The following is a 23,357-nucleotide window of genomic DNA, read 5'->3' on the forward strand; positions in this document are numbered from 1 at the left end:
GATTCATTAAGATTATTTTGTTATATGGGTTGTTTGTGTCCCACTGGTTATATGGATGGTATTGACTAGGGTTGGTTTTTGTCGTTTATACTTATGACATGTCACTGGATTGAGTTTTGATTTATTTATTACTAGACTATTGTTACATTTATTCTATATGATTGTGGATTCGTGTTTAGGCTCATGTGCGGCTTGGGCTAAGGTCCTATGGGTCATGGCAGGTCATGCCGGGATTTAGGGTTTGACAATTGTGATATCAGAGCTGTAGTTTATTAAGTTACATATTTTGTATTTCTTAATTTAGATGAGGTCCGAGTCCTTACTGTCTTTAGAAGTAAGTAGTTGAATTAGTTTTGTTTAAACTTCTATTAAGCCTTTCTTGATTTCATTGGGAAGTTTAAGAGATGGCACCTAGAAAGAGAAATGTGAATGCTCTTGCAACAAGTTAACTAGCGTGTAACCATGGATTTCCCCCTGCTCCAATTCCTTCTTCAGTAGTGCCAACTATTGCTCCAGCTGCGAGTATTGTTCCCCTTGCAACTTTTAGGTTGAGGGGTCAAGCAGAACATTGGTGCACATGGTGAAGTTTTAATATGAGGGTAGAGAAACAAAGTTAGTATGGGGTAAGTTTCTAGAACTATTTAATGAGAAATACTTCCCTGAAGTGGTACAAAGGCAGAAACAACTAGAGTTTCTCAATTTGAAGCAGAATGACATGACAGTGGCTTTGTATGAAGCCAATTTTGTGGAGCTATCACGGTATGCTCCATATCAGGTAGCCTCATAAGAAGATAGAGTAATGCTGTTTAAGAATGGTTTGCGGTCAGAGATCTATGCAAAGGTAACTATATTAGAGATGAAAACATTATCAACATTGGTAGGCAAGGCATTACTAGCTACAAAAGGAGTAGAAGAGAAAAACAAAGCCGTGGAAGAGAAAACCAATGAATCACAAAACAAGAGGCTTAGGGAGGAGAGACAAGTAGAGTAGTGTGACAGTGGTAGCAGTCCTAACAAGAAGCCTTACATCCGCTGTCAGGCTAGCAATGGCATGAGACAACAAAACCAGAGAATTTGTGATAGATGTGGTAGGTCACACTTTGTAAGGTATAATTATGATGGCTCAGCCCGAGTGTGTTACAAGTGTGGAAAGCCTGGGCATCTCTCTGCACAGTGTAGGTCCAAAGAAATGAGAGGTCAGTCATCAACACAGCCATTTCTGGGATAAGGGCAAAGATGACCTTTTTATAGTGGTTGATCTAACCAGAAACAGAATAATGGAAGATGTGGGACTACTCAAGGTCAGGCATCTGGGAATAGGACTCAAAAAAAGAAGCCAGTAGCTACTTAGGGACGTGTTTATGCTCTCACCGAAGAAGAGGCTGAGGTGGCGCCATCTATGGTGTAAGGTACACTTTTTGTATCATCTATTCCTGCTGGAGTTTTATTTGATTCAGGATCTACACAATTCTTTTGTTGCACCTAGATTTTTATGTTGTTTAACAATTCCTCGTGAGCCTTTGGATGCATGTATTGCTGTGTCTACTCTATTATGATAAACGATAGTGTTGGTAGATTTTTGTATATCTTGTGAGGTAGAGTTGGATGGTAGGATTTTTCTAATGGATTTGATTTCCTTAGAGATAAAAGATTTTGATGCAATTTTTGGGATGGTTTGGTTGACGAAGCACTATGCCTCAGCTGATTGTTTTAGGAAAGGGGTAGTTTTTACTATACTAGGACAACCTAAGTTTTGTTTTTAATTTTTTTTTTAAAAAAATTCAAGGAGACTAAAAAGGGTCTTCTATCTATTTTATCTCTTCCATTTAGGCTAATCGAATGTTGAGGAAAGGGTGTCAGGGTTACTTAGCTTGTGTGGTTAGCACCGAAAAGTCCGAGTAGAAGTTAGAGGTGTTGCACGTCGTAAGGGAATATGTTGACGTTTTTCTAGAGGATCTACTTAGTCTTCCTCATGACCGTGAGGTAGAATTTTCCATTAACTTGGTCCCCAATACAGCACCTGTCTCTAAAGCGCCCTATAGAATAACATCGTTGAAGTTGAGGGAGTTACATACTCAGTTATAGGAATTGTTATACAAAGGTTTTATTAGGCCCAATGTTTCACCTTAGAGAGCACCTGTGTTGTTTGTGAAGAAGAATGATGGATCTATGAGGTTGTGTACTGACTATAGAGAACTGAACAAAGTCACTGTAAAGAATAGATACCTTTTGTCACGCATTGATGACCTATTTCATCAATCATAGGGAGTTCAGGTATTCTCTACGATTGACCCTAGGTTAGGCTATCACCAGTTAAAGGTGATGGAGGAGGATGTTCTAAGGCAGTTTTTAGGACTCGTTATGGGCATTTTGAGTTCTTGGTGATGCCTTTTGGTCTCACAAATGCACCAGCTGCATTCATGGATTTGATGAACAGAGTTTTTAAACCCCAACTGGATAAATTTGTGGTGGTGTTTATTGATGACATCTTAATTTATTCAAGGAGTAAAGAGAAGCATGAGCAATATTTGAGGGTAGTACTTTAGATCCTTAGGGAGAAAAGATTGTACGCAAAATTTAAGAAGTGTCAATTCTGGTTGAGTAGATCAGTTTTGGGTCATGTGGGGAGTAAAGATAGGGCATTTGTGGATAGCATGAAAGTGACAACAATTGTTGATTGGTCACGACCTACTTTGGTGACAAAGGTAAGCATTTTTCTAGGGCTTGCTGCATATTACAGATGCTTTGTGTACGAATTTTCCTGTATTACCTTGCCACTTACAAATCTCATCAAGAAATGGGTAAAGTTTGAGTGGAATGATGATTATGAGTGTAGTTTCCAAGAGTTGAAACAGAGATTGCTATCAGCTCTAATCCTTGCCTTGCCTACAGATAGGGGTGATTTTGTGATTTATAGTGTTGCTTCATGACAGGGTTTAAGATGTGTATGTATGCAGCATGGGAAGGTGATTGCTTATGCATCACGACAGCTGAAGATACATAAGAGAAATTACCCCATGAATGACTTGGATTTGGTAGCAGTGATTTTTGCTCCTAAGATCTGGAGACATTATTTATATGGAGAGTCATGTGAGATTTACACTGATCATAAAAGTTTGAAGTATATTTTCACACAAAAGGAGTTGAATTTGAGGCAAAGAAGATGACTTGAGTTGCTAAAAGATTATGATGTAAACATTTTGTATCAGCAGGGAAAGGCAAATGTGGGGAAAGATGCCTTAATTAGGAAAGTCACAGTTGGAGATGTAGCTTCTTTGTCTATTGAGAGGTGTTTGGTAGAAGACATGAGACATTTCAGGCTTCACCTAGTGATAGTGCTTATTGTAGTCAATTGAAGTTTAGCCGACCTTGAGGGAAAGAATTCGTTTAGCTCAAGAGATTGACCCTAGTGTGAGCGTATTAAAGGAGAGATGGCAGAGGGTAAGCATGTAGACTTTGTGGTTAGTGATGATCGACTGCTTAGATTCTGTAGCCGAGTCTGTCTTCCTGCTGGTGATGATTTGAGGTAGGAGATTATGACAGCCGTACATAGTTCAAGTTATAACATTAATCCTGGTGGCACCAAGATGTATCGGGATCTTCATGAACATTTTTGTTGAAATGGCATGGAGAAAGATATTGCAGAATTTGTGGCTCAATCTTTGATGTGTCAACAAGTTAATGTAGAACATCAGAAACCTGTAGGGAAACTACAACCGTTACTTATACCAGAGTGGAAGTAGGATCATATGACCATGGACCTTGTGTATGGATTACCTCGTACCAATAATAATCATGATGTAATTTGGATGATTGTTGATGGATTGATAAAGTTAGCTTTATTGTTGTATGGATGAACTATTCTCCAGCTCGATTTGCACAGTTGTATGTGAATGAGATTGTTACATTGCATGGTGCGCCTATGTCGATAGTGTCAAATCAGTACCCTCTTTTTGTATCTAAGTTTTGGGGTGCGTTACAGTCAACTATGGGTACTCAGTTAAATTTTGGTTTAGCTTATCACCCTCACACAGATGGGAAATCGAAGATGATTATTCAAACCCTTGAAGATATGTTGAGGGCTTGTACTTTGGAGTGGAAGGGTAATTGGGGTGATTATTCGCCGCTCATGGAGTTTGCTTATAATAATAACTATCATTCTAGTTTGTGAATAGCTCCTTTTGAGGCCTTGTATGGGAGGAAGTGTAGATCTCCTTTGTGTTGGTATGAGGTTGGTGAGAGGCAACTATTGGGACCTGACTTGGTGAAAAATGCTACATGGAAGATTGCTACCATTAGAGCAAGATTGTCGACTGCTCAGAGTAGACATAAATGTTATGCTGATCATCATAGGAGTGGTTTGGAGTTCCATGTAGGGGATATGGTATTCTTGAAAGTGTCACCATGGAAGGGAGTCATCGGGTTCAGAAAGAAAGGGAAGTTGAATCGTAGATACATTAGACCATTTGATGTATTGTAGAAGATTGGTGAGGTTGCTTATGGCTTTACACCCTAGGTTGGCCGGAGTGCATAATGTGTTTCTTGTGTCTATACTGAAGAAATATGTACATAATCCATCGCATGTGATAGAGTATGAGCCACTTCAGATTAGAGAGGATTTTTCGTATGAGGAGATGCATGTTCAGATATTGGATTCAAAAGAGAAGATGTTGTGTACAAAAGCTATTAAATTGATTAAGATACTGTGGTGTAATCATCTAGTTGAAGAGGCGACTTGAGAACGCGAGGACGAGATGCACGAGAAGTACCGACACCTATTCTTATGACTAATTCAAGTTAGTTTCTGGGATGATACTTTGTTTTTTTTTTAGGGAAAAGAATGTAACGTATATTTTGATCTTATAGTTGTACTTTATTTTAATTATTGGAGTCTATTTTAATTAAGTTTAAATTTTAAATAAATTTGTGATGCAGGTCTATAATGTGAATATAAGATTTTAATAATATATGTATAAAAAAAGGTGTACTACAGATAATTGATCAAATAATGTTATTTTAATTAAATTCATAAGGCAAGGTATTATAAAACAAAATAAAATAATTAAAGAGTGGTTCTTTGGGAATTTGTTATATAGATGATAAAATTCTAGTTGTAAATATTTTATTTTCTTATTATTTATTTTCGTCTCCAAGCAGTTGTGAGAGGGGAGAGAGATACAAAAGCAGAAAAGGGGAGGAGAATCATTGAAGAAATCTGAGGGAAAGGAACTCTCATAAATAAGTAAATATTTTATATATATTACTTTATGTATGTGGTATGTCCCTGCCGTAGATTGACTTTGAGAGTTGGAGATGGTGCCAAGGAGAGGGGTCAATATTCATCTTATATTTAATATTCATTTTTGATGTTATTTGCTACATAGTACAACCACGAATAGAGGTGTAGGAAATATATCAAACGAATGAATTTTAAGTTGAAATTTTAATGGTAGCATAATTACATATTGAATTTCATACTAGATTTTTTTTTTTGTAATTTTGGGGAGTCAAAATCCATATAAATTGATGCGTTCAAGTCTGTCCAAAAAAACTAGTGTATAGTAGTAAATTCGGAAGTGTCGTTGCCTTTGGATATAAATCTGAAAATTATCAAACTAGTGTCATTAGAACCGGTTTTTTTTTTGGGTGAGTAATTAGAACTGGTTACGAGTCTAGTTTCTTACATTTTTGGCCTTGCGTTGATTGCTCATGTATATTAAGAGAACCATCAATTTATTTAAAGTAATGCAGAAAACAACCTGTTTGTACATAATTAATGGTAAATAATTCTTTTGAGAAGCAAATCGAGTGAAACCAATTGGGTTTGAAAGTTAGGATATAGTAGTTCATATTTGGAGGGTTTTGGAATTTTTCAAACGGCATAGAGTAGGTTTTTAATTTTCAAATTTAGCGAATAGATTGGAAAAGTCTGTTTAAAATTCTATTTTATCTCAAAGCGTCATTTAATTAAGTTTCGACTGGAACTCATGTCTTGGTTAATTTTGGACCTTGAAGAACATGAATTTAAGTAATATTTAAAAGTAACAGTGAGTTAGGTTGAGTCGTGTTAGTGCGCTTTAGCTTGGGGTTACTTAGTTTATAATTCATTTTAGTATTTTTGAGTTAGCAGTGACGTGTTGTTTTCGTAATTGGTTCAAGTCACTAGTTGGACTTTCTTATTCGGTTTGATGCTTGTATTATTCTGTTATTAGGAGAGTAGTTGCATGCTACGTGTTTTTATAAATGTTCCATTTCCCTAAAACTATTTGAAAAGTAAATTGTTGTTTTGTGACCAAACAACCTTGGTTAAATTATTATTATATTATTAGAATTGGGATATTTCTAAAACATGTGTAAACTTGGCATACTGTAAACTATTTATTATGGTCTCATGTTTATAATGGTGAACTACCAAGGTTTGCAAAATTGAATTGTATTGATTATTGGGACCATATATATATATATATATAATGTTAGATATTGGGCACCCATGTGGCATGACCCATGAACCTTTTGAGCCTTATCCATGTAAGTTTCAATTTGAATTCAAAACTTATTTGGATAACCACTCATGATATCTATATCATATCAACTGAATGGATAGATTGATATATATGGTTATATATATGATTATGTATTTATCTAATATATTGAATCACATACGTGATGTGGTTTTTACCCATAACCTTTTTTCCCAGACTCTATCTCTAACTCTCTCCTATATAAAAACGATCCAGCCTCTGCACTGTGACTTGTCTGGGTGATACTCATATTGTATATCACTCCACTGCTGGGAGTTAGTTGTTTGCATTTATGGAAGCATGTGATTTACCCACAAGATTCTTCTCTTCAAGTTCTATCACCTAAGGTATGATCTGATAATTTTTACCCGCTGCGTTATACTTGTTTTACATTGGTATCAGAGCAAATATGGGTATTTTCGTGCTTATTTTTATGCATTAAAATGTGTGTATAATTTTATATAAATATATATACACGATATATGCATGAAAATTAACAAAGGAGGAAGATAAAGTGCAGGGTTTCTACACTTCCACTCTCATTAGATTGAGAATGTGAAACACCTCACTTTTATGTTCACTAAATGTCATTTTTTGAGACCATAAATGTTTTTATTTTGAAAAATGGACTCCGGCAGTACCGAAATTGGACCAGAAAACACCCTGGAAGGCGGCGCATGGGCCGCACGCTCGTCACCGACGGGTACGCGCTGTCACATGCTCCCACGCGCTGTTATGCGCTTCCACGCGCTGTCACGCTTTGCCATGCGCTTTCGCGTCATCCACGCGCGCGACTTGCGCCATTCCACGCGCGCGTTAGCCACGAGCCGTTCCGTTTTCCGCACCGGCTTGGTTGGTTTGACGGCTGAGGGTAAGGGTCTGTTTGTTTTTTTTTTTTTAAATCCAGAATTGCGTGAAATGGTCATAAGTAATTCGTTATAGCTTTGTTTTAAGCGTGGATGGGACTGTTAGACTCAGAATTAAATTTTCTATCTTTTGTAAAATTTTCAAAATTTTATGAAAATAAAAAATATTTTTCTTGAAATAATAATTCATTATTTCTGCTTTAAAATGCATCTGGTGTTGCATGATTAAGTTTCCGGGGCTGAATTTTTTATTGTAGACTATTGTTATGGTTTACTATTTACTAGTATGATTGTTGCATTTTATCAGATTCTGGAATATTTATTTATGATTTCATGTGTGTTTATTAATTATTTAAAATTTTAGAAAATACCAGAAAATTTCAAAAGTGATACACTTTCTGTTATGGCATAATGTAAATATTAAATACAGTTTATTGCTGTTTTTTGCCTAGAATTTCTAATATGTTGTGATTCGAATAGCATGATCATTTTTGTTATTTGTTTAAATTCCACTATTAATTGTAACATAGCATGAGTTGATTGTGAATCTACATTGTGATGCTATTGTATGGAATTAGAATATTTTATCATGCTTTTAGACATGCCATAATCAGTGGGAGGTTGTTCGGTTTAGAGAAATCTTTGTAGATTTACTCCCCAAAACTAATATTTTGCGCATAAATTAAATTAAATTTTGGATAATTGTCACCTGTGGCGCAAGAAATGATTACGAGCATAGCGGATTTTTGATCTTGCGACTTGTGTAATATTGTCACTGTTTAATTTAGATTTTTGTGGCAAAATTATATTATGCTAATCAAGTTAATCCCAATGCGAATTTCTCTCTAAATTGACTTAGCTTATGGAAGTTAATTTGGTTGACCTAGACTTAGTAAAGATGTTCAAATGTGAACAATGTAATCCTATTCTTTAGATGAGCAAAAGTCTTGAAGACTTTAGGTCAGAACTTAATTGGGTCAAAGTAAGGAAACATGACTCAAAGTCGTAGTAGTTTTGTTGCCTTGTTTGGCACAATAAAAACTAACGTGCGCTATGGTTAGCGGCACGCTACGTAGTTTTGGTTGGCGAGTTTTGGAGTTATGAAATTAGTATGCCCTCAATGGATCTGTATATGATCTTAACTATTGAGCTGTGCGGATTGACTTTGTAATTTGACTTGTAATGATGTTGCATCATTGGATGAAGTAACATTCAAGAGTCACGTCATCCAAGAAATGCGAGCTTAAATGAATTAGTCATTAAGTGTCAGATGAGTAGCCAGTATGAGCAGTGTTTTGGTCTCTATCCAACTGTTGGGAGTGGATGGAGCAAAATTTCATGCACTATAATAGTGTTCATTAAAGTATCACTTGAAGTTAAAAGATTAGCGCTTAGTAGCAGAAAAATCTATTAACACTAACTGAAGAGATTAGCGCCAAGTGGCTGCAAAATCTATTAGCATTGCCAACTTGTCTAAGTCTGGACACTTACTATTTCTACACTTGAGTGTGAGACATGAAGAGGTGTTTCTTTGTATGGTTCCTTAGCGAGACTAATGTTTTTGAATAACGTTTACCACTAGGTGCAAACGTTGCAGTATAGTAATGAAAAGGTCAAGGCCGACAAAGTTGTTATGACTCTAAGAGTTTAACGCATGGCTTATGAGAGCATTGTGTTGAATTAGACTCTTTAGCGTAATTCGCGCTTAAGTTACTTTGGGAGCTCTCATAGATTAATAGCCTATTTTCTCCTTCTTGTGGATAGTAGAATTGATTGCAAGTAACTATGAAGCGAGAAACAGAGATGGCAAGAGGAGCATCGTCATCTTTCAACTAGATGCAGTAAAGTGTATAGAGAATAAAATTGACTTGAAAGTGCAGGGGATTAGCACTTACTAGTTATACTTGCGACTTAGGCACACTTGATATCTCCATGACATCCTTTTATGATCTAGTGAATATGAATTAGTTGTGAGTCATGACCTAGTTGGGCCTAAACCTTTAAAACTTGTCTTCGAGAACTCACACATTAGGATGATTAGAATTAGTTTATGACGTTGGTCATGAACCGATGGCTTATTATACTTAATCACATTGATGAGAAGATGGCATGGATGGTTTGAGTAGGCGCTCTCGGGCCCACTCGCTTGTGACATCCTGCTCTCATATGAATGTGTAACTTTGTTCGCAATGGTTGCGCACAAGTAAGTAGGAAATTCGTAGAAGGTCATTTGTATTGGTGTATTTAGTCCACTATGATATTTGTGATTGGATATGTGTGAGGGTATGATAGCTAAGCCTCAATATCAACACATTTATAGATTACGATACGTATCTGAGTCAAGACTATTTGATCTCCCATAAGTCAAAAGTTATAAGATGATTTTTGACATTGCACATATGCGGTTGAGATCAATTAGATAACGACTTTTGTGCTTTTAGTTTTGACCAAGGTGGCAAGTATCTATTTGAGTTATTTTAGAAAACTCTGCGAAGAGAAATGGATGCTTAGAAAATTGATTATTCCTAGTCCTCAACAACACTATGATGTAGTAGAGATAAGGAATTAAGTATTGTTAATGTTAGGTGGATGATGGTGCAAAATGTTTCCCAATTGGGAATTGCACCAGTTTGTTGCCTATATCCTTGACTAAGTGCCCTCCATATCAGATTTTACACTCCATTTGAGTAATAGATAAGCGGAGAGCCATCTATGGGCGATCTGTAGCCGCTAAGCAGCTTATCTTTATTTTACTTCTCATAAGGTTGCGAAGTTAAGACCTAGGGTTCTATAGCGCATTATTGTATGCTGTCTTGTAAACACATAGGGTCATGTGGTGCATTATTGTATGCTGTCATGTAAACCCTCCGGGTCATGTGCATATAGGTAAGCAGCTTTGTGGTAGTGTAACTAAGTCACATAAAGTTTTCTTAGTAAAGGTGACGTGAATAGAGTTTTGGAACCCTATAAGATAGAGAATTCTAAGCATAGCGTTTTTATGTAGCCTAGTTGAGAATGGAAAGAAATTTCCAATATCCTAGGGCCAGTGGGAGCGATGTGCCTACTAATGGATTACTCCATTAGAGAAGAATACTCTACATTCTTAGTTGCGAGGTAGCAAATGTGAAAATTTTCCACATCATCACTGGATGATTGAGAGGGAAACATTCATGATTGCTCCGCAAGATGATAAAGAGCCTAAGATAATGCCAAAGGCTCTAGTCCCCTGTTTTTAGAAAGTGGATCAATGTTGCGCAGTTGAAGGCAAAGTCTTTGAGGATTAACCATTTCTATAATTTGGTTGACTTTCCATTAAGACACGAAACTGTTCCAAAGTTATGCACATTTTGGATAGTCATTGTTGAGGCATAAGGCTCATTAGATACCAAAAAGTCGCACCATTGAGAAAAGTGTAGACCATGAGAAGACTTCCTCCTGGGGAGTTGTAGACACCCCATTTTTGACCGTCCTCAAGACTTGGACGCCATCGTTTGAACACTCGATGATCATCCATGCATGTGTTCGTTTTGAGTTCCCGGAGGTCTCGGCCACGCGCCTTGCCTCAAGATCTCTCAACTTGTCTGTTTTGTGCTTGGTTGTAGACCAAGAACATGTGTTTTTTCTTTTGAAGGAAGAGGGTAGCTTTTTTTCCATCCCCTCAACCCATCGGCCAAGGCTTAAGGCCATCGGCCTTGTTTTCTTTCCATCGGCCAAAAGTGTTGACCGATTGGCACATTATTTGGTCGGCCGACACTTATGTTGGTCGATCAGCCATGTTTTCTGGCCGAACCTTGTTCATCTACTTTATGCAGATATTTTATGCCAACTATCATAGCTGGCATGCACAATTCACACCCTCCATACACGTGTATGGAGGGATTTGCACCTTTGCTTAGCTTGCTTAGGAAGCCTTGGAATTGAATTTCTATAAGAAGGGAGCTCCTCCTCCCTTCTGAGAGGTTTTCAAAAATAGGGTTAGAGAAGTTGTATCTATCTATCTCTATATTTCCATCTCTTTACATCTTTGTGTGTGTTTTTGTGCCCTAAAGGGTGTTTTGTTCTCACTATTGCACACAAACAGCTAGCAATACACCATCCTTGGTTGCTGAGGTGCTAGGGAGTTGGTGTTAGGGTTCTTGAGGTGATTTTGATTAGAGAAAGTCGCTGGAGTGGTGTTCTTGAAGAGGTTCTTCAAGGGTGAGCAAACTTGCTTTTAAACCCCTATTCTTACTGAAGCTTTTAGACCTTTTTGCTTATTGTTCTAAGCCTAGCTCTTAACTAATAAAAGTTCTGATTTTTTATCCTTTAGATCTTTGTTTAAGATCATTTTTTGGTTTAGGGTTGTTTACCCCCTCTTAGGCTTTGTTAGGCCTTGTTTTAGGCTATCCGATTTGCCCTTGTTTTAGGTTTTGCATGACCTTTCTACCACTGAAATCCAGAGGATTTTCAGTGGTGGAAAGGTGGTTTTGGAGTCCTACATAGGAGAGGGTCATCCTCTCTTCTTGTTGTCTTGTATGCTTGCATAAATGGCTTATGTTGGTACCATGTTTGTTAAGCTTGTCATAGCTTCATTTCAGCAAGTACTTGGTGTTACTTAGCCATGCTTTACCTTTGTCTAAGGTTGGTTTAGTGGCATCTTGCATGTACCATACACTTGTAGTGTAAATCACACACACTAGCTTTATTTGCTTCATGTTTGAGCATGTCTTTCTAGCCTATGTTGTGTCCATTTCAGCATGTTTTAGGCGATATTTTGCGATATCATACCTCTGTTTAGGCTTGGTTTGGTTAGTCTTTGCATGCTCCTTGCACTTGTAGTGCATTTCCATGATTTGGCCTAACATGCATCATGTTGTAACATGTCATTTTGGCATGATTTTGGCTCAACTCCATGAAGCTTTTAGCCTTCTTTTTATCATGCTCGAGCTCTGTTTAGCATCGTCTTGGTCATGCTTGCATTGTTTTGTATAGCTACCATGCAATCTAGCTTGTTAGCTTTGGGTGTTCAAGTCACTAGCATGCTTTACTTGGCTCATTTCAATGATTTGGCATCATTTGTAATGTTATTTCAGTCCATGTTTCTTGCTCATATACTTATAATTATCACTGCTTTAATGTTTTAAAGAGTTGATGTTTTATGCCTCATGATTGGACCATTGTGCATGCCTCCATGTTTAGGCCTCTAGGATGCCATTTCAATATGATTTTTAGGGTTATTTTGCCATGATATAACTCTAATTTTTATTTCTTAAATCATGCCATGTTCGATTTTGATAGGTGTAGTATAACACCCTTTTGTGGTCTTGCATGCCTCATGCTTTTGGCCCTTTATTCTAGCTTATTTTGGGTTTGGTCCTTGCATGTTTAAGGCTCATTTTGACATGATCTAGGACTGTTTTGGATTATACTTGCCATTTGCTTCATGTTTTGCATAGCCATGGTTTGAACCCCTTGGCTAACCTTGAGCCTTGAGTCTTCTTGCATCATTTTCTTGCTTTGTTTGATTGGTTTGTCACCTTTCCTAACATAATTTCAGAGCTTACCATGTTTGTCACATGCCCATATTTTTCTCCTTTTAAGTGCTCTTGAAAGTTGCCCTTTTATGCCTAGGTGATAGGCCGTTACATGTGCATGTTTGTATGTGCTTTTGTCCATTATTTCTTAGCATTTTGGCCACTGATTTGGGCATGGCCGAGGTCCTCCCATTTTAGTTTAAGTCCATCTTCGCATGTTGTTGCATGCTTGCCTTGTATGTTGTCGCATGCTTGTTGCAAACTAGTTCCATTGCATGTTGTTGCATGCTAGTCTTATTACATCATGCTTGCATGCTCGTTGCAAATTTTTCAAATTGCATGTTGTCACATGCTTGCTAATTAACATGTTGTTACATACTTGCCCCTTTGCATATTGTTATACGCTAGTTGCATTACAGGCATTGTTGTTAACATGCTCATGTTGCATTAGCTTTGTTTGCATACTTAGGTTGCATTGCATTGTGTGTGCATTCCCTTACCTCTTGATCAAGCATGATAGAGGTTGGGGCCCCTTGTGTGTTTTTGTGCATTTCATTCCATGTTGAATTGCACACTTGGCCTCTTTGGCTATTATGCATCGAAATGCGTGATTGATGGTCCGAGGGTCGAGAAATACACTCCTTTGAATCTCAAACATGATAAGGGGTGTGGTTGTGCAAGCATTGTCTTGCAAATGTATTGCCATGCTCTGTCTGTCCTCTATTGTAGCAAAAAAAGAATTCAGCAGGAAGAGATGGCTGATCGGCTATATTCAGTGCCGGTCGGCTAACAACATTTGGCCGAGAGCCTTATATTTGGTCGATGACCAATTTCCCATGGCCGATGGCCATATCTTTTGGCCGATAGCCTCTCAGCATGCCTACAAGGTGGTTCAGAAGTGTCACAGAAGTTGGCATAGTTTTCAGAGGCACAGAACAGTGCAAACTGAGGCAACATAAGGCATGGCAACGGATTTCCGAGCGAAGCCGACCGAGCATGCATTTGTCCCTCTTCTCGAGGCCTCTTTACTGTTTTTCATAGCTTAATTAATTTGTTAATTATTTAAGTGTTGTAATAATTAGTTGTAGCTAGTTATTCATTTGATTGTGTAATAATTAATTAGCTTGTTAGTTAGTTAATTATGTGGTTTGTATTATTCTTTCGATCTCTCTCTCGAGAGAGCCAATTGATGTAACAAGTGTGCGTGTGCGTGATGCATGTCTTCCAACCCCCATTTCTTTCTCCCTTTTACTTAACCACTTATGATGGTTAGTTTTAGGGCATACTTCATTTAGCATCCTTATGCTCGCATGTTTGCATCCATCCATTCAATTGTATTGCATGCACCGGGCTCTGTGCATCATACTAACCGCGTTGTATTTCAATCCCTATTTGAATACATGTATCGAATTGTCGCATCTCATAATGCCATCCTAGAATAGCAAAGCCTATTTCTAGCTGCATTTTGCCATCTTGACATGAATTAGGATCATGCATTGATTACTAACTAGTTCTTTGTTTTGGCTCGGAGTACACTGTAAGTGTTTATGCTTTAGCATCTTGCATTTGTGTGAGTGTTGACATGACAGCATGCTTACTATGAGGCTAATTGCTTGCTTAAAACTTGCAATCAATGCATGGTTCCAATTCAAATAACCCAACCTTCACCCATAGGCACTCAGGCAATTATATCACATAAGCACGTAGCCTCATGGTAAAGCATGCTATCATGGCAACACTCACATGCATGCAAGGATGCTAAAGCATGAAAACTTACCGAGTACTCCAAGCCAAAACAGAACCTAGTTAGTGAACATGCATGAATCCTAACTATGCTGAAATGCTTAACGCAACACATGCAAAAATGCAACCTAGATAGGCTCGGCTATTCTAAACATGGCATGTGAAATGCAACAGATAACATGTATTCAACTTGAAATTGAAATACCATGCAGTAAGTATGATGCGCCGAGCCCGGTGCATGCAATACAGATGAATGAATGCACGGATGCATAGCATAAGGTATGCTAATTTAAATATGCCCTAATGCTAACCATTGAAAGCAGGTAAATAAAAGGGAGAAAGAAGTCGGGGTTGGAAGATATGCACACACTCACACACGCTTATTTCACAATTGCCCTCGCTCGGAGGGTCCAAAAGAATAATACAGGCCAAATAATGAATCAACTATCCAAGCTAGTTAATTATTACAAAACTTCTAATTAATTAACAAATTAATTACAAAAATAGCCTAAATACGAAACTAAAGAGACCGCCGCAACTTTGCCTCGGAATGCGCGGATGATGCATGCTCGATTTTCCTTGCTCGGAAACCCATTACCATGCCACTATTGCCTCTGTTTGCACTATTCTGCACCTCTAAGGGATGTGAAAATTCTTGAGGCACCTCTGTACCATTCCCTGATCATTTTGGAATGCCATCGGCCAATGAAAAGCACCATCAACCATGTGAAAGTGATCATCGACCATAAATTAGGTCACCGGCTGGACTCTGAAGGTCGGACGGCACTGAAAGTCGCCGGCCGACCATTTATTCCTCCAGAATCTTGTTTTTGCTACAGCAGTGGACAGACAGTGCATGGCAAGGAAATTTCAACGCAATGTATGCATGGCCACACTCCCCATCATGTTATGGACTCAAGGGAGTGCGGCCCTTGGTACTCGGGCCACCAGTCACGCATTTCGATGCATGATGGCCAAAGGCACCAAGCTTGCAAATCAATGTAAATGCACGCAACAAAACAAATGAATGCCTCACGCCCTATCATGTTGAGATCAAGGGCATCAGCGACCGAGGTTTGAGACGTGTTTCGTCACTTTAAGTACGAACACATCTCATTCCTCATGCTTGGTTTGACACCCCAAACCAAGCAAAAATGTAATGCATGTATGCAATGTGGCTCAAGTATGCAACATGACTCAAATATGCAACATGAGGCTAAGTTAACAAAGCATGCCAAATGCGGTGCAACCTATCCTGCAAGTATGCAATGTGCCAAACATGCAACAATACGCGATGGAATTAGCATGTGACAACACACAATGAACCAAATATGCAACAAACATGCAACAAACATGTAATGGTGGGCTTAAACCGCAAAGGGCAGACCTCAGCCTTGCCTTTAACAGTGGCCAAAAGTGATGGAAATGATAGATAAATACTCATGCAAACATGTACACCAATGGGCCTAAAGCTAAGGCACAAAAGGTAACTTTCAAGAACACTCAAAAGATGATAAACGTGGACATTAGACCAACATGTTAAACTCTGAAAGTGTATAGAGGGTGATGCCAAATCAACCATGTTATGCAAGTAAGGCATGCAACAATGACCAAAACTTGAAGCCAACAAAGGGGTCCAAACCATAGCTATGTCAACCAAACCCCAAAGGACCAAAATGACTTAGAACAGTCCTAAGACACTCCAAAACAAGACTAAAGCATGCATAGATTATGGTTAAAACATGCTAAGAAATGGATGCAAAACAAAGGGGGATTTAAGGCCACAAAGAGGGCACTCTACTATAACCACCCCAACCACATATGGCATGGACTAATAAATGCAAAACAGAGTTTTAACATGCAAAAAGGAGCCCCAAAACCCACTGATATGGCAGCCCAAAGCCTCAAACACATAGGCATGCACAATGACTCATTTTAAGGCACAAAAGAGCATCTCTTCAAAGCATGGAAAGGATGATCAATGCGAGCATACAAGCATGGATTATGGACTGAAATAGCATGGAAAATGATTCCAAATCACTGAAACAACCCAACTAAAGCATGCTAATGACTCACACACTCAAGGCTCACAAGCCAAAATGCAAAGGGGCTATACAAAACATGGCAAACATGACTCTAAAGACCCAAAAAGCTTCATGGAGTCAAACCAAAATCATGCTAAAATGTCATCTCACAACATGATACATGTTAGGCCAATACATGAGATTACAAGGCAAGCATATAATGCATGAAATGGACCATCAAACCAACTAAAAATAGAGGTATAATATGACCAAATATCACCAAATACCTACTGAAATGATGATAAAAACAACTAAGCATGCATGCTACTCTTATGAGCCAAAAAACATAAGCAAAAGAGAGACAAAGGGAGAGGGGTGCCCTCCCCTATGCAAGACCTCAAAACCCCTTCTTCACCACTGAAAATCCTCTGGATTTTAGTGGTGAGAAGGCCAATACACGAAGGCTCCCGAAGCTCAACAAAGAAAGCACAAAAAGGGCCAAACAAGGCCTAAGAGGGGGTGGACGACCCCCAACACCAAAGTGACCTTCATGAAGTATCTTAAACACAAAAACAACAGAACTTTTATATGTTATACACAAATCTCAAAACAACATGCAAAGTAGGTTAAAAGCTAGTGCAAGAATGGCGAATATAAAGCGATAGTGCTCATCCTTGAAGAACACTTGAAGAACCAAAGCACCAACCCCCTTTTCTGATCAAAACCAACTCAAAAGCTCCAAGAACAACCTCTCAACACCTCAATAACCAAGGCAAGGTGTAACACTAGGTGTCTTAGTGCAAAATTAAGACCAAAACACACTTTTAGGCCCTCTAACCCACACAAATGAAGAGAGAGAGGGAGATATATAGAGAGAGGATGATATATATATTATATATCAGATGTATAAGTCTGATTTTGCTGAACCTCTTCAAAGGAGAGGGAGGGCCCTCCTATATAGACAAGGCAAAGGCCTAAACTTCCAAGAGAAACTAAACAAAAGGGGTCAAGGCTTCTTAAAGAAGCTAAGGCTAAGGGGCCAAGGCTTCCTAAGGAAGCTGAGACAGGGGTCCAAGCTTCTTGAGGAAGCTAAGACAAAGGTCCAAGCTTCCTCAAGAAGCTAGACCAAAAGGGTGCAAAGGGTGCAAATTCCTTCATACACCGTATGGAGGACAGGTCCGTGCACTCCAGCTGGCACAGCTGGCATACACAATGCCTGAAAAAGGCAAAAAGGAGGTATCGGCCAGAGAGAGAGACTATCGGCCAAATAAATGGCCAGCTGACCACTCAAAGAGTCGATACACCTAACAGAAGTGCCGATCGACCAAATATTTGGTCGGTAGCAGAAAAAGCAAGGCCGGTGGCTTCATGCCACGGCCGGTGGGTTTTAGGGGATGGCTAAGAAGCCACCTCCTACCCTCAGGTGCAAAAACAAACAAGTTCTTGGTCCACAACCAAGCACAAAACAGTCAAGTCGAGAGATCCAACGGCAAGGCGTGCAGCCGAGTCCTTCAGGATCTCAAAATGAACACGAACATGGATGATCACCGAGTGTTCGAACGGTGACGTCCGAGTCTTGAGGACGGTCAAAAATGGGGTGTCTACAGTTGTCCATCTTTGACAGAACTCGAAAGTCATAACAATGACGGGAGTGAGTGTCAAAGCCCAGAGACGACCCATTTTTGACATGGCCGAAGACTTTAGACAAAGCATACAAGCTGCAAACAAAGATATGCGCCTGACGGCAAGGGCAAAATGCAAGACAATGCACAAAGCCGAGCATAACTTATGATCATGCAAGGAAAGTTGTAATGAAGCAAATACATACAATAAATGCAACAGTTTAAGCAATCAAACACAAATCCAACTACATTACAATGTAGAAAGGATGTAAGAGAATTATGTGATTCTCCCTACATTTGACGTGGAGAATACAATACCTGTGCGGTTCGTCTGGTCGTGCCAGCTTCAAATGAACCGTACATACAATATCGTTCCTGTCCGGTTCGTCTGGTCATGCCAGCCTCAAATGAACCGTACATACAATATCGTGCCTGAAAAAGAAAAAGAACTTAACAGGTACAATATCGTTAGCAACATGCATAACAATGCAATCTGAAGTTGCGTGACAACGCAAGTGTAGGAGGGGCATGACAATGCAGGTGGGAGGGGTGCATAACAACGCAACCCGGGTGTGTGCATAACAATGCGATTTGAAACAAGCATAACAATGCTATAAAGGCACAAACACATATAAGTAAAGTACACGTGACAACGTGTACAATGTGTGGAGGCGAGGAAGAGTATACACATGTAAGTAAAGCACATGTGACAACATGTACAATGTGTAAAAATAAAGGAATTTGAAATATACACATGTAAGTAAAGGAATACAAGACAACGCATGCAATGTGTATAATGAGGAACTTGAAATGTACACATGTAAGTAAAACAATATGCGACAACGCATGCAATGTGTATAAAAGAAACTTGAAATGTACACATGTAAGTAAAGCATACGTGGAAACGTACGCAATGTGTATGGCAGGAATGAAATGTACGCATGTAAGTAAAGCACATGCGACGACATGTACAATGTGTGAAAATAAAGGAACTTGAAATGTACACATGTAAGTAAAGCAATACGCAACAACGCATGCAATGTGTATAAAAATTTGAACACATATAAGTAAAGCATAACGCGACAACGCATGCAATGTGTATAGGAACTTGAACACATATAAGTAAAGCATAACGCGACAATGCATACAATGTGTATAGAAGAAACTTGAACACATATAAGTAAAGCATAACGCGACAACGCATGCAATGTGTATAGGAACTTGAACACATATAAGTAAAGCATTACGCGACAATGCATGCAATGTGTATGGCAGGAATGAACACATGTAAGTAAAGCATGCGCGCTAACGCAAGCAATACGTTACCTCCTGAAAATATGCATGAACACATGTAACTAAAGCACACGTGAAAACGCATGCAATGTGTAAAGCAAGCAAGGTATGAACACATATAAGTAAAGTACACGCGAAAACGCATACAATGTGTAACCACCTGGGGGGGATGCATAAACACATATAAGTAAGCACACGCGGAAACGAATGCAATGTGTAAAGCAAGCAAGGTATGAACACATGTAAGTAAAGTACATGCGAAAACGTGTACAATGTGTAACCACCTGGGGGGGATGCATAAACACATATAAGTAAAGCACACGCGGAAAAGCATGCAATGTGTAAAGCAAGCAAGGTATGAACACATGTAAGTAAAGCACGCGCGGAAATGCATGCAATGTGTATAGCAGGAACAATGCAAAATGAAATGTGCATGACAATGCAAGGTAGGAAAATGCATGACAATGCATGTAATTGAAATGCATAACAATGCATGTAATTGAAATGCATAACAATGCAAAGTAAGGAGATGCATGACAATGCATGATAAGGGTAGATGTATGACAATGCAAACTGTGTACAATGCAATATTTACAATGATTGCATGACAATGCAAACTATGTACAATGCAACATTTACAATGAATGCAGTGGATGCAATGGATAAGGCATGCAGTCGAACCGTATCTTGCCTAGGAAAGGCATGGACACAAGCAAACCATGTTTAACACAGAAACGGTGTCGTCACCCACAACACTAGGTGCATACACATAATATCATAATTGTGCTTCAACGCGAAAAGTATGAGCACATACCAGACGAAGCTCAACATGGAAAGGCGCAAGCCGTAGATGGATAATGTAGCAAATGTATGCAATCTACAATGCAATATATACAATATGCATGTAATGTATGTATGTAAATGCAATATTTACAGTGATGCATGACAATGCATGGTAAGAAAATGCATGACAATGCATGTTTTTTTTTTTTGTTTTTTAAAATGCATGACAAGTGCATGATAATGCATGTTTGTTTTTTGTGTTTTTTTGTTTTGAAATCCATGGCAATGCAAATGAGACACGTATGACAATGCATGTGAATTCGAATGCGCGAATACGCATGTCGCTTCAAAAATGCATGTGAACTCGAATGCGCGACAACGCATGTCTTCTAAATGCATGACAATGCACATGAACTTGAATGCGCGACAACGCACGTCTTTCGAAATGTATGACAATGCAAATGAGCAGTGCATATCAATGCAAGTTGTGCGCGTTACAACGCATGTAGACATGCATAACAATGCAAGGGATGATGTGTGCTACAATGTATGCAAACATGCATAACAACGCAAGAGATGGCGTGCGCTACAATGCATGCAGACATGCATAACAATGCAACGTATTTGAAGTAGTTTCCAAACTTTCGCAAGATACAAAAAGGATATGAAAAGGATACACCTTGCACGTAATCGAGTGCTACGCAAAGAAGACACGGCCCGAGGTCAATATGAAGGCTGGTCAAGCTTCAAAAATGCAGTTTCTTGCACTGTGTTGAGCAAAGAAGGTCCCAAACCACATCAATGACCCCAAAAATGGTGTAGGAGGCTCACCGTCCATCAGGAGAGTCCACCGGCCATCCATTGGCCACAAAACAAGGCCATCGGCCAAATATTTGGCCGACCGGCCAAAAATGCCTGTATCGAGGCAGTTTTGACATTTCGGCACGGGTCTTTAAATATAGGGCTTCTAGCCCTATTTCTTCACTTGCCTCAAGCTTGAAAACTCTCACCCTTTCTCTCTAAGTGATTTTCCCACCTTCGATCCGTGCTTTTCCTTGGTTTTAGAGCCTTTTCGTCGTTCGATTCGCGAAATCCTCGCCGTTTCGAACATTTTGAACTGAACAAAATTTGTTTTCAGTGTCTCTTTCTTGATTTCTACCACTCAGGTTTGTTTCCCTCGAGTTTACCTCAATCTTTGTTCCCTTTTCGGACTCCGAGCTTTTCGCCCATTTTTCACCCTCCCGGGGTTGACTTTTTTAGTTGACTTTTCATATTCTCGCCCGATTTTCACATTTCTGGCCATTTTCACGCTACCCTTGAGACGTCAGACAATATTCCAGGCGGTGGGGCTCCCCTGGAGATGGATGTGGACCCAGAGGCCGAGCTCTTGCCTCTTCACATCCGACCGTTCGATCTGGCGGCCTACAGGCCGATGATTCACGTGTTGCCTCCTGACGGACTTTGCCAGTTCAGGAGTTTTGATAGGACTGTGCTGCCGGAGCTTCTTCTGTGCGAGCAAGTCACATTTGTCATACGGCGCTTTCGAGATACATTCTTCCCCGTTTCATTGTCTGCAAAGTAGAATACACAACTGCAATACTTGATTCTATCTTTTAAATGTTTGGCCCTGATACACCGATATACCATATGCTGTAGTCCACTGTGAACACACTTGCACCTGATATCTACTTGAAACTGAAAACGTGGACATACGCTGTATTTCACTGAACCACTCAAACACACACTGATACATCATATGCTGTAGTTCACTGTGAGCACACCGGCACTTGATATCTGCTTGAATCTGCACACGTGCACACACGCTGTATTTTCACTGAACCACACGAACATACTGATGCATCATACGCTGTAGTTCACCGTGAGCACACCGGCACCCGATGTTTGTTTGAATCTGAACACGTGCACACACGTTGTATTTTCACTGAACCACACGAACATACTGATACATCATACGCTGTAGTTCACTGTGATCACACCGGCACCCGATGTTCGTTTGAATCTGAACACGTGCACACACGCTGTATTTTCACTGAACCACACGAACATACCGATACATCATATGATGTAGTTCACTGTGAGCACACCGGCACCCGATGTTTGTTTGAATCTGAACACGTGCACACACGTTGTATTTTCACTGAACCACACGAACATACTGATACATCATGCGCTGTAGTTCACTGTGAGCACAGCGGCACCCGATGTTCGTTTGAATCTGAACACGTGCACACACGCTGTATTTTTTGTCAATTCTGAATGTTCTTCAAAACTATATATTTAACATTGCTTCGCAGCTGCGTGCTTTTGAATATAGCGAGATTCCCATGCCTTCCGGGGGTAGGGGAATGTTGTCGCCCGTGGATGGTACTTGGAGCTGCCTGACGCAGTCCGCCACATCGTCGACTAGGCCGGCTTCGGCACTTTCTGCAGGGGACTTTTGCGCCTTACTGCGAGCAGGCCTCTCCTTGCTGCTCTGGTGGAGAGGTGGTGGGACACCACCGATTCCTTCCACTTCTCTGCCACGGGAGACATGACGATGACTCCCTTCGACTTCTCGATGCTCACTGACATCGGGGTAGGGGGTGATCCGATCCCCTTTAACACAGATATGGATGAGTAGAAGGCCGCCCAGATGTACCTGCTTGGCGAGCTGCTACCTCTTGCCCGTCCAGGATTTGTCAGATATTCGTGGTTCGAGGACCACTTCAGGATTCAGCCAGCCTTGGCTGAGGAGGCACCGATGGCTCAGGAGGAGGTGGAGCAGTATGCACGCGGCTTCCTTATGTTTTTACTGGAGACGACTCTCTTCGCCAACCGGGCGAACACCGTGCCCCTCTGTCTGCTGAGCGCTTTAGTGGACGTCACACGGATTTGCCTTTACGACTGGGGTGGTGCCGGCTTGGCCACCCTTTACGGATACATGAGCTCATCCTCCCGTTGTAGCGGACAGTTGCTCGGAGGCTACTGGCGA

Source organism: Camellia sinensis, chromosome 9 (assembly GCF_055761805.1).
Source record: "Camellia sinensis isolate YWXY chromosome 9, ASM5576180v1, whole genome shotgun sequence".
Taxonomy (NCBI): Eukaryota; Viridiplantae; Streptophyta; class Magnoliopsida; order Ericales; family Theaceae; genus Camellia; species Camellia sinensis.